The 13,961-nt window shown below is 42.3% G+C and overlaps 1 pseudogene across 1 annotated transcript; it reads right to left on the bottom strand.

Moving 5' to 3' along the window:
* Window positions 1–10,947: 10,947 nt before the first annotated feature.
* LOC308506700 (large ribosomal subunit protein uL4-like) lies at window positions 10,948–12,210 on the bottom strand (annotated as a pseudogene). Its single transcript has one exon. The product of its transcript is annotated as a large ribosomal subunit protein uL4-like (transcript).
* Window positions 12,211–13,961: the final 1,751 nt, after the last annotated feature.

The raw sequence follows: 13,961 nt of genomic DNA, 5'->3' as shown, positions 1-13,961 counted from the left end.
TGAATGCTTACAATCCCACGGTCCTCATGGCCATGGGATTTGAGGGGGCTCGTCACCGAGGTTCCATCACCACATCATAAGGCATAACGGCGATTTGGGGTCTCTCCAACCAAGGTCGGGGGTTATACGAGCACGCCTCTAGCTACGACTCTAGCTACGGGTGCTAAGGTCCTAAGAGGGGCACAGCCGGCCGAGCATCAGAGTGAGAATCAAGTGAAAGTCCTTCTCTTTCCTTTCCTGTTCATTACCTAACATGGGTAATACCGAGAGCAAGTATAGACCTTACATTTGCCTGCTTAAACAGCTTCTTAAAAAAGGGAAGCATAAGACTTCAGAAAAAAAGTTGGAAGAACTCCTTAAAGTAATTGAAACTCATTGTTCCTGGTTTCCAAACCTGGGAACGTTAGACTTAGATAAATGGGAAGCAGTTGGCCAGGCCCTCCGTGATTTACATCTTAACGGAACACCCTTTCCTGGCTCAATTTGGGAAACGTTTGAGCAGGTTCATTCAGTTTTAGAACTGCTCCAAACAGATTCAGAAGAAGATAGAGAAGGGGATGATAGAGATTCCAGTAAAAAGACCAAAGAAGGACAAGATGAGGGTGAGGGATCTGAGTCATTCTCCACAATTATTCCTAGAAATTTGTACCCAGATCTGGAGGAATGTTTCAGGGATGCTTTCCCCCTTCCTCCGGCTCATTGGCCTCCTTCACGACCACCTTGTATAGAACAGGTGTGGAAACCTCCTAAAGTCCCCTATGGGAACAATAATCCTTTTAATAAGGGTGTCCCTAAGGCAACCAAACAAGGCTTATGCTCATCATTGTCAGCTATAGAGCGTGGTATATATCAGGCCAGACTAGAAGGAGATATAGATGCCCTTGATTTTCCAGTACCTCTCAGACAGACTGCTCCATCAGATGATACAAACCCTGATGGGACTCATGAGGCTATTTATGAGCCTTTTCCTTTTAAATTGCTTAAAGAATTAAAACAGGCAGTTTTGCAGTTTGGGGTCACTTCTCCGTATACCATTGGCCTCATTAAAAGCATTACCGATGGTAATCAGATGATTCCTGCTGATTGGCATGCTCTAGCTAAAACCTGTCTGACTCCTTCTCAATTCCTCCAATTTAAGACTTGGTGGGTTGAAGGAGCAGAAGCACAGGAAAGACAAAACCGTGAACGTGAGTTGAATATTTCTGCTGATGAACTTCTAGGACAAAGACAGTGGGCTGAAATTTGCCAACAATTAACCATAGAAGAATTAGGCATTGAACAGCTCAAACAAATTTGTTTAACTGCCTGGGGAAAGATTGAGGTCGAGGGAAAAACTCATTCCTCCTTTCAAAAAATCCTACAAGGACCACAAGAGCCATATTCTGATTTTCTGACTTGGTTACAAGAGGCAATTCATAAACAGGTTAACAACCCTGTTGCTGCAGATGTTATCTTACAAATTATGGCCTATGAAAATGCTAATAGAGATTGCAAACGTATGATTGGAGCTTAAAAAGGAAAAAACTGATGCTATGGGCTATCTCCGCTTGTGCCAAGAGGTAGAGACAGAGGATCATAAGGCAGCACTGTTAGCTAATGCTATTACAGGTGCCTTTCAAAAGAAGGATAACTTCTCTGGCACTTGCTATAATTGCGGCAAGGCTGGCCATTCTAAAAAGAATTATAAGGTTAAAAATAAAAATAATTCTCAGCCACAACAGCCTGCTCCTCCCAAAGGCACTAGACAGCCTGGGGTGTGTCCACGCTGTCCAAAAGGAAATCATTGGGCATCAGCATGTAGATCCAAATATCATAAAGATGGATCCCTGCTTCAGGGAAATGGGAAGCAGGACCAGCCCCAGGTCCAGACAACAACCAGGGCATTTGTGAGCCAGCCAATGCCTCAGGCCGGAACGTTTGTGAACCCCGCAATGCCTCAAAATTACCAGTCTGTTCCCCCTCCTCAACGTTATTAATAGAACAATTAACTCCTGCCACTGAAGAAAGTGCTGCAGTTGATGTTTGTACAGCTCAGGATATTTTGCTGTTTCCAGGAGAAGCCCCCCTTCGTGTGCCCACAGGCATAGTTGGACTAATTCCTCAAAATACAGTTGGACTTCTCCTTGGTCATTCAAGCTTAACATCAAAAGGAGTTACAGTCCACACTGGAATAATAGACCCAGATTTTAAAGGAGAAATTCAAATTATTATGTCCTCCTCAGTTCCTTGGTCCACAAAAAAAGGAGAAAGAGTTGCTCAGCTTCTTTTAATTCCTTATATTCCACCTAAAATGTGAGGAACTCAAAAAAGAACTGGAGGATTTGGGAGTACCGGTTTGGCACGTACTTTCCTAGCAGAAAAGATTTCTAATATTCACGCTATTTGTCAAATTAAACTTCAAAATAGGAAATTCTTAGGCCTTATGGATACTGGTGCTGACATCTCTATAATATGTTCCCAAGATTGGCCAGCTAATTGACCCACCCAACAAGCTAATATCAATGTTGTTGGAGGAGGTCAGGCTATGGGACTGCTTCAAAGCACTTGCATTCTCCTGTGCCTCGAGCCAGAAGGACAAAAAGGATTTTTACAGTCTTACATCGCTGACATTCCTATCAGTTTGTGGGGTCGAGATCTGCTTTCTCAGTGGGGAGCGGAAATCGGGATACCCCCCTGGACATTATAGTCCACAAAGTCAAAATATGATGAAACAAATGGGATATCAGTCAGGAGAAGGATTAGGAAAACTTAATCAAGGTATTAACCTATTCAGCCAGCGTCTCAGATGGGACGCGAAGGGTTGGGATTTCATTCACAAGATCAACAGCCTTTTTATTAGGGGCATCTGTTACTGAGCTAAAAACTCCTTTAGCTCTTAAATGGAATAGTGATAAGCCTCATTGGATCAAACAGTGGCCCCTTTCAAAAGAAAAATTAGAGGCTTTAATAGAATTAGTACAAATTCAATTAGAACAAGATCATATAGAACATTCAACTAGTCCTTGGAATTCACCTGTGTTTGTTATAAAAAAGAGATCAGGAAAATGGAGAATGCTCACTGATTTGCGAATAGTTAATTCTTTAATTGAGCATATGGGTCCGTTACAACGTGGACTCCCCCAACCATCAATGATTCCTAAAAATTGGCCATTAATAGTAATAGACTTGCAAGACTGTTTTTATTCAATTCCTTTACATCCTGGGGATTGCCCTAGATTTGCATTTTCAGTGCCCTCTTTAAATAATAAAGAGCCAATTAAAAGATATCAATGGAAAGTATTTCCTCAGGGCATGTTAAATAGTCTGTCAGGGAAGGTGGGTTTGTCTGCTCCACGATTTGGTCCAGCTACATGGACCAAATTTGGTCACCCACCAGGTAGGAAGCACAGTTTGGTAAAAGCTGCTCTAAAGTCCTGCGTCAAAGGGACACAAGATTGGCCCATCTAGCAGTAATACAGAGCCACAATTTGTCAGTTGTTTTGTGGCCAGAGCTGTTTCTCCGGTCAGGTAAAAATTTCCAGATTGTTATATCATTCATTATATGGATGATATTCTTTGTGCTGCACCCTCTCCAGAAATTTTGGCAGATTGTTTTAAGTTGCTTCAAGAACAACTTGAGTTAGCAGGATTTTGTATTGCTCCTGATAAAATTCAAACCACAACTCCTATAAAATACCTTGGAGCTATTCTAGATAGACAGACAATTAGACCTCAAAAGGTACAAATCAGAAGAGATCAGATTTCCACATTAAATGATTTACAAAAGTTGTTGGGAGATATTAATTGGCTGCGTCCCACTCTGGGAATCCCAACCTATGTGCTCAGTAATTTGTTTGGTCTCTTGCGAGGTCCTTCTCAATTAGATAGTCCCCGTACTCTGACTCCTCAAGCCAGTCAGGAGTTAAAATTAGTGGAAAAGAAAATTCAAGAAGCTCAGATTCAGCGAATAGATCCATAACAACCTTTACAGGTTTTGATTTTTCCCACTCCTCATTCACCTACAGTGGTCATTGTTCAACAAGAGGACCTAGTAGAGTGGTTGTTTCTGCCTAATAATTTTGTTAAGTCCCTTCCAACATATTTAGAGTTAATTTCAGAACTTGTTTCACAAGCTCGCACCAGAGTTTTCCATTTAAATGGAATCGAGGCTAATAAGATAGTAGTTCCGTTTAAAAAACAACAAATTATACATTTAAATACCCATTCTGAAATTTGGTAAGTTGCTATTTGTGGATATTTTGGATAATTGATAATAATTATCCAAAAAATAAGTTGTTTCAATTTTTATTCAAAACCAGCTGGATTCTTCCTAAAGAGATTGAGTCCAGTCCCAATTTCAAAAGGAAAAACAGTTTTTACTGATGGATCTAGTAATGGTAAGGCTGCAATAGTAAGTGAGATAGACCAACAAATTATTCTAACTAATTGCACCTCTGCACAGAGAACAGAGCTAGTTGCAATCTTGACTGCCTTACAAGATCATATAGAGCCTTTAAATATTGTTTCTGATTCAGCTTATGTTGTACATACAGTACAAAACATTGAGACGGCACTTCTGTCTAACAACCCCAACCGGTCTCTCCAGTTTCTTTTTAATCAACTCCAACAAGTTGTCAGAAACCGACAACATCCATTTTTCATTACCCATATCCGTGCTCATACTCCCTTACTGGGACCGCTGACGCGTGGCAATGCTCTTGCAGATTCATTGGTTGCTAATATGTTGGTTACCGAGGCAACCAAGTTTCATTCTTTAACCCATACAAATGCTGCTGGCCTTTGGACTCGTTTTCCAATTACTTTTAAACAAGCTAAACATATAGTTCAAACCTGCCCAACCTGTCAAATTCTCAATGCTCCTCAAGAATGTCCAGAAGGGGTTAACCCCCGAGGTTTGGTTCCTAATGCTGTCTGGCAAATGGATGTGACCCATGTTCCTTCATTTAGATGATTGTCTTTTGTTCATGTTACTATTGATACATTTTCGGGTTTTATCACGGCCACCACTCAAAACAGCGAGACCACCAGACATTCTTGCAGACATTTGCTTATCTGTTTCTCCATTACGGGACTCCCTCAAGCCATTAAAACAGATAATGGCCCAGCGTATACTAGTAACAAGTTCACAAAATTTTGTGAACAGTGGAACATTAATCATACTACCAGGATTCCTTATAACCCCCAAGGACAAGCTATTGCAGAACGTGCTAATTGTACTCTTAAAAAACAACTTCAAAAAAGAAGGGGGGAGACAATAAGGATCCTCCGCAAGTACAATTAGCCAGAGCTATGTTTACTTTAAATTTTTTGAATTTTTCTGGCTCTAGCAGTAATACAGAGCCACACCTTGGGCGCACAGCTGCAGAAAGACATTTCAATAATCTCCATAGCCCCAAAGCTTTGGAAGATGTGCCCATTTGGTGGAAGGACATTCAGACTAATCAATGGCAGTTAGGGACTTTGTTAACATGGGGACGAGGTTTTGCCTGTGTTTCTCCAGGACCAAAAAAACATCCTTTGTGGGTGCCTAGTCGGTGCATCAAGCCATACCAGGGAGTCCGGTCCCCCGCCCAATGTGACTATCACTCGCGAGATGGGATCACCACTGATTGCCAGCGTGTAGCCACTCGTCGGATGATTCCACCGAGCGACCTGAACCGTTGGATGAATCGCTTCATGGGCCCCGTTATGGGACTCTGGCTCCCCAGATGACACGCCCGCCAAGTGGGCCCTATTCGACACCAACGCCTCTGCCATGTGTGACGACCCCTCAGGCCGTCACCTGAGCCTGAACTGCGAGGCGCTTCTCTATGGTCAGATCCTGTGTCATCCTCGGCCCAGCTCCTGGTGGTGCTACTGCATTCCTACTTAGACACAACTCAGAAAGCTGTCTCGCAAGGCTGAGAAAATATTAATTGAGGAAAGGCTCCCTACAACAGCCACTAATATGTTTGTCTCTAGGATGGCTGTTCTCACAGCTGTAAGTTGTTTTCCATTGGGTGTTCAAGCAGATAATTTTACTTATTGGGCTTATGTTCCCAATCCCCCATTGCTGACACCTGTGACCTGGAATGCTGAGCCTCCCTTATTTTATATAAATGATAGTTCCTGGTTTCCAGGACCAGAGGATCAAAGGGGCCCAGAATTTCCTAATGAAGAAGGCAGAGAGTTTAATCTTTTTTGGTGCTACAGCTAGGGGATATATATATCCCCCACTCTGCATTGGCCCTATTCATCCCTGTGTTCCAATTTTTGATCAAGTTTGGGTAATCCCAAAGGGAGAAGGAAATAATTCTTATAAAGATTTATGCTTTCAGGAAAAGGATTTCAGACAGAAGGGTTAAGTACCCATCTTTTTCCTCCTCCCATCCATCCCTGTCCTCAGGACAAATGGGTTGACACACATTCCCTCATTCACTGGGACGAATGCAGAGGAAGCTTAGATAGAGTGTTGGCTCGTCCCTCTTTAGGTACAATTGTTGATTAGGGACCTTTTGGTAGTGCTATGCACACCTGTTCACAAGGAAGGTGTTCTGATCCCCGATCTCTTAAAGATAAATTAGTTCTGGGAGATTTTCCCAAGATTATTAAATCTTCATTTGATATTTCAGTTTATTGGATAGATAAAGTTCTGGCCCCACCACAATTAAGAATAATTACTTCTATTCGGGGTCCAGTACAAAAAACTTGTGGAAAGTTGCCCTAGCCTTGGGCCCAATTAAATTGTATAATGGAAATTATACTAAAGATGATGCTAAACAATATACCTTTAGATGTGAAGAGACACCGATAGGGGGTCTTAAAACCCCCTATGTTTTTCTGATTGGAAATTTACAGTTAATTCATCTCTTAATGTTGTTGAATGTCCTCAATGTCATCTTTTTACCTGTATAGATTCTTTAATTTATAATTCATCTCAAGATAAGGTTATGATCTTGAGAAAAAGAAGGGGTCTATGGATTCCTGTTCAAGCCCCTAGAATGTGGGAGGGTTCTCCCACTGTTCATATTGTTCTTCAATTGCTTCATAAGATTGTACATAGAGCTAAAAGATTTATTGGATTGTTAATTGCTGCTATTATGGGAATAATTGCTGTAACCACTGTTGCTGCTGTTTCTGGTGTTGCTCTTCATCAAACAGTTCAGACCACAGAATTTGTACAAAAGTGGCATGAAAATGTTAGTAAAACTTGGAATCAACAAGTTAAGATAGATCAAGAAACTATGTTAGATTAACTGATTTAGAAACAACTTTTGTTTTTCTTGGTGCTCAATTAGAAAATTTGCATACCATGATTACTCTTAAATGTGATTGGAATGTGTCCACTTATTGTGTAACCCCATTTTCTTATAATCAGACTTGTACTCCTTGGTCTGAAGTCCGTGCTCACCTTTTGGGACATATGCCTAATCTCACTGTAGATATTGTTCAATTACAACAGGATCAAATGTCTAGTGATAAGCTCCAACTTCTCCCAGGAGAAGATATCCTGTCTGCTGCTGCAGAGGGATTTTCCAGCTTAAACCCTGTTCATTGGATAAAAAATTTGGGTGGTGGGTTTATTGGTGTTATTGCTGTATTAATTGTTATATTTTGTTTGTTTTGTTTAGTCCTTGGATGCGGACAGGCCTCCCTTCGAAGGGCGTTAAATGAAGAAAAGGCACGGTCTGTGTTTCTCACACTACAAAAACAAAAAGGGGGAGATGTGGTCACATAGCAGCCTAGCCGTTTGTCCCCCCAAATCTTTCCCTAAGGAAAGAGGAATCTGTGGGACTGTGCCTCTCTGGGACTGAGTTTGTTATACCTTGTCTCTCCGCCTGGTCTACAAAATGAAGGGTTTGCAGTCAAAGACGAGTAAGATTCCTCATGGCAGGAACAACTCAAGCCAGACGGACCCTGTTGAGACCTCCAATGAGCTGTTATAAGAAATAACAAGAAGGAGCCTTACCCCTCCTGCCTCCTGTTTTGTGAGAAGCTGCTGCTTACTCCTGCTGCTCCCTCTCACCTAATTGTGAGAGAGGTCCATTAGAGCGATAAGATCAAGCTTTCTGCTCAGCTCATGGAACAGTTTCACCAGGAGAGACTCTCTCCCCAAGGGAGGTGCGTACCGCACCTTAGTCATCATGGGACTCCATGCTTCGGCTGGTTTGGGACAAATAATTGGGTTTTGAAATCATTTTTCTGATGTGGTGTGAGAGTTTCACAGACCCTGCCTCTAATCATGTGACGTTCTTTGTTTGTAATCAATAAATACTGATAGTCGGCCAGATTTGGCACTCCAGTCTCTTGAGGCTGCGAGTCCCTTGATCCTCTGTGATTTAACTGTATTGAGTCTCCGTCTCTTTATTATAGCTTTACCCTGAGCTGCCTCCCTCCCTTCCCACTGCTTGTTGGTGTGCAGGTGGCAACAGTGTTGCTATTCTCCCCTCTACCCATAGTAAGCCTAGTTGTCTGAGCCCCAGTTACAGAACCACTTGGAGAATGAACCTATTTTGAGTATGTGTAACTTTTTCTTAAGGCAGCAGTTTATTTTATTAGGCCATCTATCCATTTATTTACGTTACTTATACACCATTTGCTTCTGGAGAGGATTTAAGGCACCTTATAATAACATAAATAGAATATAACCAATAAGATGAAGGCAAAAAAGAGCAAACATCAAGTAAGAAGGGTACCAAGGAAAGTAAAATAAAAATTCTAGGCTATCACGGTGTGAGGGATGTAAAAATAAAACAAAATAAAATAAAAGCATAAAAAAAAAAATTCTAGGCTAAAGATGACTGCAAACACTTCTTCTACGGTGTTTCCCCGAAAATAAGACCTAACCGGAAAATAAGCCCTAGCGTGATTTTTCAGGATGTTCCTAATATAAAATAAGCCCTAATGTGTTTTTTAGAGCAAAAATTAATACAAGACCCGGTCTTGTTTTGGGGGAAATACGGTACTAATAATGGTTGAGTAAGGTTCTTATTAGGTTCTGCCTCTAGGGAGCATGAGAGGGAAGACTGGAAGGTTAGAGAATGGAAAAGGGACTTCATTTCTGTTTGCTTACTATTCCAGCATTTTCCCTGGCCCTTGCCCCTTGCAGTTGCAATTTCTAGTGTCCAACTTCTTTCAACACTTCCCCTCAGAGGCACCAGCACCAACTGGGCGGTGTCTCTTTCTTAGAAGCCTGTTGTTCTAACTTTTTGGGGGCCCCTCCTCCAAGCATTTAATTTTTGATAGCCCCAAACTATTCCCTTTGTTTTCCTAACCTTAGGGGTGATAGCTGTTTCCTGCATTTACTATCTCTGTGTGACTTCAGTTTGTATTTTGAAATTTTCAGTCTTTTAATACTTGTTTTAAATTTTCTGTTAGAATAACTCATGTGGTTTCTGTTTTGCTGACTGGCCCCCAACTGATACACATTCCTTTGAGATTGATCATCACGTGTCAGGCAGGCTATGGAAAAATTGTGAACGATGGAGTTTGTTCTTGGATCCAGGACACCTCCTTTCAGGGCTCTGCCTCCTAGATACTCACTGCCAGCCTTAGCCTCTTTCCTTTCCATCACCCACACCCTCAGGGACCTCATACTGATGGGTAGCAATGTGTAGTCATGGATCTTGGTAAAATAAACTAATCCCATAGTTTCCCTCCCAGGTAATCTATTTTCTTGGTTGAGATAAACGTGCTTCTTCAGAGGGCTTTACAGAATGTCAAAAATGGAGGAAATCTTGTACCCAGTGGCTAACCATTGGTTTCCATGAAAACAGACAGAGCCATTTACTGTACTCTGTCCATGTGTAAGGCAACATGGGAGTGCTTGGATGTTCCTTCTTTCTTTGACACCTTCCCGTCTGGGCCAGTGGAAGGTTAAAGGAGCTCATGAATAAGACCAAAAGCAGATTAATGCATTCCAATGCTGCATAGTAAGACAAAGGGAGGCTGCCAGAGCCTCAAAGATGCTATTTGTTAGAAATACAGTGAATTACTTTTAGCTGGTACAGATAAATTAATTTTCTCAAGTAGTCAATTTAAACAAATTTCCTCAGCTTTGCTTAGAGTAATTGAATGCAATTCAAGTTATGGGCTGTGTATTTGATAATGAACAACTACCCCCAATCCCCCTTTCTGTGGAAAAGGATTTTATGTTTTGTGATTTTTTCAGATCCCTCATATTATGTATATTTCCATGCTCAGCTCCTAACCTGCAATTTAATGAGCAAATCTAGTGCTTTAAGATATTTCAAGATAATTCATGGAAGTTACAAGACATACATGGCAGCTGCTCAGTAAATGGTAATTATAATACTTTGTCATGTTGTATTTTCCAAACATGGTTATAACAATTTTTTCCACTCCATATATTCTTTCAGAACCTTGCCACTCCCCCATCAAGAGGTGGAGTCTATGTCCCCTCCCCTTGAAACTGGTTGGGCTTTTGTGACTGCCTTGACCAACAGAGTATGGAGGAAGTGATGCTCCTAGACTTCTGATGCTAGGTCATAAAAGGTCTCTCTCCCTCTCTCTCTGTCTCTCTGTCTCTCCCCCCCAGCAACCCCTTTCCTCTCTCCACTTTCTTTGGAGTCCTGAGCCTCCATATAAGAAATGTGTCTACCTAAAGCCTCCATGCTGGAGAGTTGATATAGCGAAATGACATAGAGACAGAGAATGTTATCTGAGGAGCCTTGCTATCCACGTCAGCTCTTTGAGTCTGCCCAGCCCACGTGCCAGACATATAAGTGAATCAGGTGATCCTAGCCCCCCTCATCCTCTGACTGTAACTGCATGAGTGAGCCCAAGGGAGAACCCCCAGATCCACGAGGTAACAATAAATTATTGTTATTGTTTTAAGCCACCAAGTTTTTTTGTTTTTCACATTTCTCACTGTCTCGTTGATCAGGTTTTTATTCAAAATTAGCTGTCCAAAGTGATTTAACCTTTATGTGATAAACAAATATAAGTTTATGCTACAAGCATTTTTTCTTCTGTGGTGGGTTTCTTTTTTGCAGGCTTCTTCTCGGCTGCTGGTTTCTTGGTAGCTGCAGCCTTTCTTCCCACCAAAGGCTTCTTCTGCTTTGTAATACCAACAGCCTTCTTTCCTTTCTTGCCTACGGCTGGCTTCTTGCCTGGAATCCCCTTCTCATGTGATTTGGCTTCTAGTGCTGCTGCTGCTTTATCCACCCAGAGCTGGTGGTTCTTGGTCTTGTGAAGAAAGGTGTTCCGGTGCATAGCCTTTGACTATGGGTTTAGCTTCAACACGTGGCTCCGGTTTTTCAGTGGATTCTTCTTTAGGACTCTGTGATGAATCTTCTTGCGTGGCACTTGGGGGGCTCTTTGGATCTCTGGACTTTTCAAGATTCTGTGAAGGTCTGTATTGAGCATCTTGTGTATGTGAAGGTTGTAGTTACTTTTGATGGAGGCAGCTTTATACCAAGTGACATACAGATCACCTAAACTTACACAAAGCACTTTCATTCCAAATGCAGAAATGGCCCACGTGCCCACAGGAGCAAGTTTCAAAGTGTTCAGTTTGCTTACATTAAGCAGAGTAATTCTAGGGATGTTTCTGAAGGCTCTGATGATGCCATTGTCCTTATTATAGATGATGCAAGGTCCCCTGCGCTAGAGACAATGACAGTTTCTCATTTTGCCCCTGTGAGGTCTCATTCACTGAGAGGCATAGACCTTTTTGATATCATTCCAGGCCTTAATTTTCTTAAGAAGCAAAACAGCTTTCTCAGTTTTCTTGGAGGTTCAACTGTATCTTCAACCACCAAAGGAAGCTCAGGAACTTCCTCAATATGGTGACTCTTAGACATGACTAGTGCTGGTGAGACCGAGGCAGCCAGGGCAGAACAGATGCCATATGGCTTCTGTGTTGTGTTCACTCTGCGGTGCCAATGGCGCTGGGTTTTTGTTGATGCAAACATGTGGCCTCCAGGACACATTTTGCCAAAAGCCCCCTGGCCAGAATGATGAATCCCATCACCTGAGCTCTGGGAATTCGAGCCACAGCTCTGCCCATACCCCACGACCCAGCACTGGTTTGATGACCTGCTAATTCTTCACAACTTGGTGTGAACAAAGTTCACCATATCTGGTCAACTGGGAGCCTTGAACACAGCAGGCAAAGTGATGTTTTTGCCAGATGATTCCCCCTTTTCATAGTATACCGATATCAGTGGATGAGCACACGTCATGGCAAGGAGAAGAGATGGCCACGCTCCTCTCAATCCCGTAATTCCCACAGGAAAAGGTTTAAGCCACTAAGTTTTGAAGTGATTTGTTATGTCACATGGCTAACTGATACAATATTTACTATTTGGCAAGTACTGACTATGAGCCAAATACTAGGCTACTAAGTGTTGTGTATGGATTGCCTCATTTAATCTTGACTATCCTTATGTGATGAGCATTTTTCACTTACCCTTAGAGAAGTTAAGTGATCATTTCAAGATCACAGAACAATGAATGACAGTCTGATCTAGGGTCCAAGCACCCAACCACTAAGACCTCCCAAGTGCAGTGCTCCCCTTATTCATGACTTTTCTGCTGGGAAATAGCATCTCCTCTGACCCTCACACACCTATTGCTCTGTTCCCAGCAGTGGAGAAGTGTAATGAGTGAGTAGAGGAGGGGCCAGAGGGGCTCAGGAACCAAGATGATCACCTCCAGCCCAGGCCAGGCCTGAACCTAAATATTATAGTTGTATGACTTTAGCTTTAAGACTGTGGTTGTACTAAAAAAGAAATACCCATTGGTAGTGGCAATGGTGGATGGAGATATGTTATGTCATATTAGTCATTTATACTTAGTGAGGATGAGTTTATAGGAAGCTTTCCTGTGGGAAGATTTTAAAGGCAGCTGGGGGTAGGGAAGGGAAGGAAAAAGAAAGGAAGGAAGGAGGGAAGGAAGGAAAGAAAGAAGGAAGGAAAGGAGAAAGGGAGGGTGGGAGGGAGAAAGGGAGTGAGGAGAAGAGAGAGAGGAAGAAAAAGGAAGGAAAGAAAACAGTGAACATGTGGAACAGACATTCAGAAGGAAAAGCGTTCAGAGGAAGTTGCAGTGCCAGAGGTAAACATTCCTTCGTGTACAAATGCATTCATTCATCGTCATTCAAAAAGTGTATGGAATGTTCACAACATTACAGGCTCTGCATTACATGCTAAGGATGGATATCTCCTATCTTCAGTTAGTTCATAGGAATAGAGAAGCATACAATGTATTATGGGAGCACTTACTCCCATAATAGGCATAATAGGCAGAGAGATCACCAAGGCTTCCTATAAGAGGTGACAGTTGAGCAGGGGCTTAGAGGATAACAGTTAACCAGGCAAACAGGAGGTGGAACAGCATGTACAAGGGCATAGGATGGTATATGTGGGGGCCAGGAGCAGCTCTGAAGTACAGGAAGGTGAAGTGCAAGTTAAGTTGTGTTGAGAGATGAGCCTGGCCTGGCAGTTGCAGAGAGGGCTTTGGTGGTCATTACGGAGCCTGAATTTTGTCTTGCGGGTAATGAGGAGCCACTGAAAGGTTGTCAGGGAGCTTTGAGAAATTGCTCGTTACCAGCTTTCCCTCCTCACTTCTGCCAAGCTCTGCCCAGCAAGATTGTTGTCTCAATTCCACAAGTTAAACACCTTCCCTTTAAAACCAAACTTGTTCAAATTCCAGTGGCAAAATCAAAGTGGGTGAAGGTGGCCTACCAGGATGAGGAAACTGCCCAACTGTGTCTGCAGCTCTTACTCTGTGAGATCAGCAAGCCTGGCGGGGTGTTCTCCTGACAGAGGTGTTATTGCTGCCACTACCAGCATATTTCTAAGGGGAGAACTTAATTGACTTTAACAGCATTCAAATGCTCAGTTAGGAAAAATAAAAATAAAAAAGAGAAGTTATTAAAAATCAGGAGTGAAAGTCAGATGAGGAAGAGCTGTATGTGTCTGGGGTGTGGGTCCTGGGTCCAGAGAGTCAGCCACACAGGA

This window comes from Rhinolophus hipposideros (assembly GCF_964194185.1).
Source record: "Rhinolophus hipposideros genome assembly, chromosome: 13".
Lineage (NCBI taxonomy): Eukaryota > Metazoa > Chordata > Mammalia > Chiroptera > Rhinolophidae > Rhinolophus > Rhinolophus hipposideros.
The sequence above is the reverse complement of the archived record's forward strand: the minus strand, read 5'-3'. Positions and strand labels throughout refer to the sequence as shown.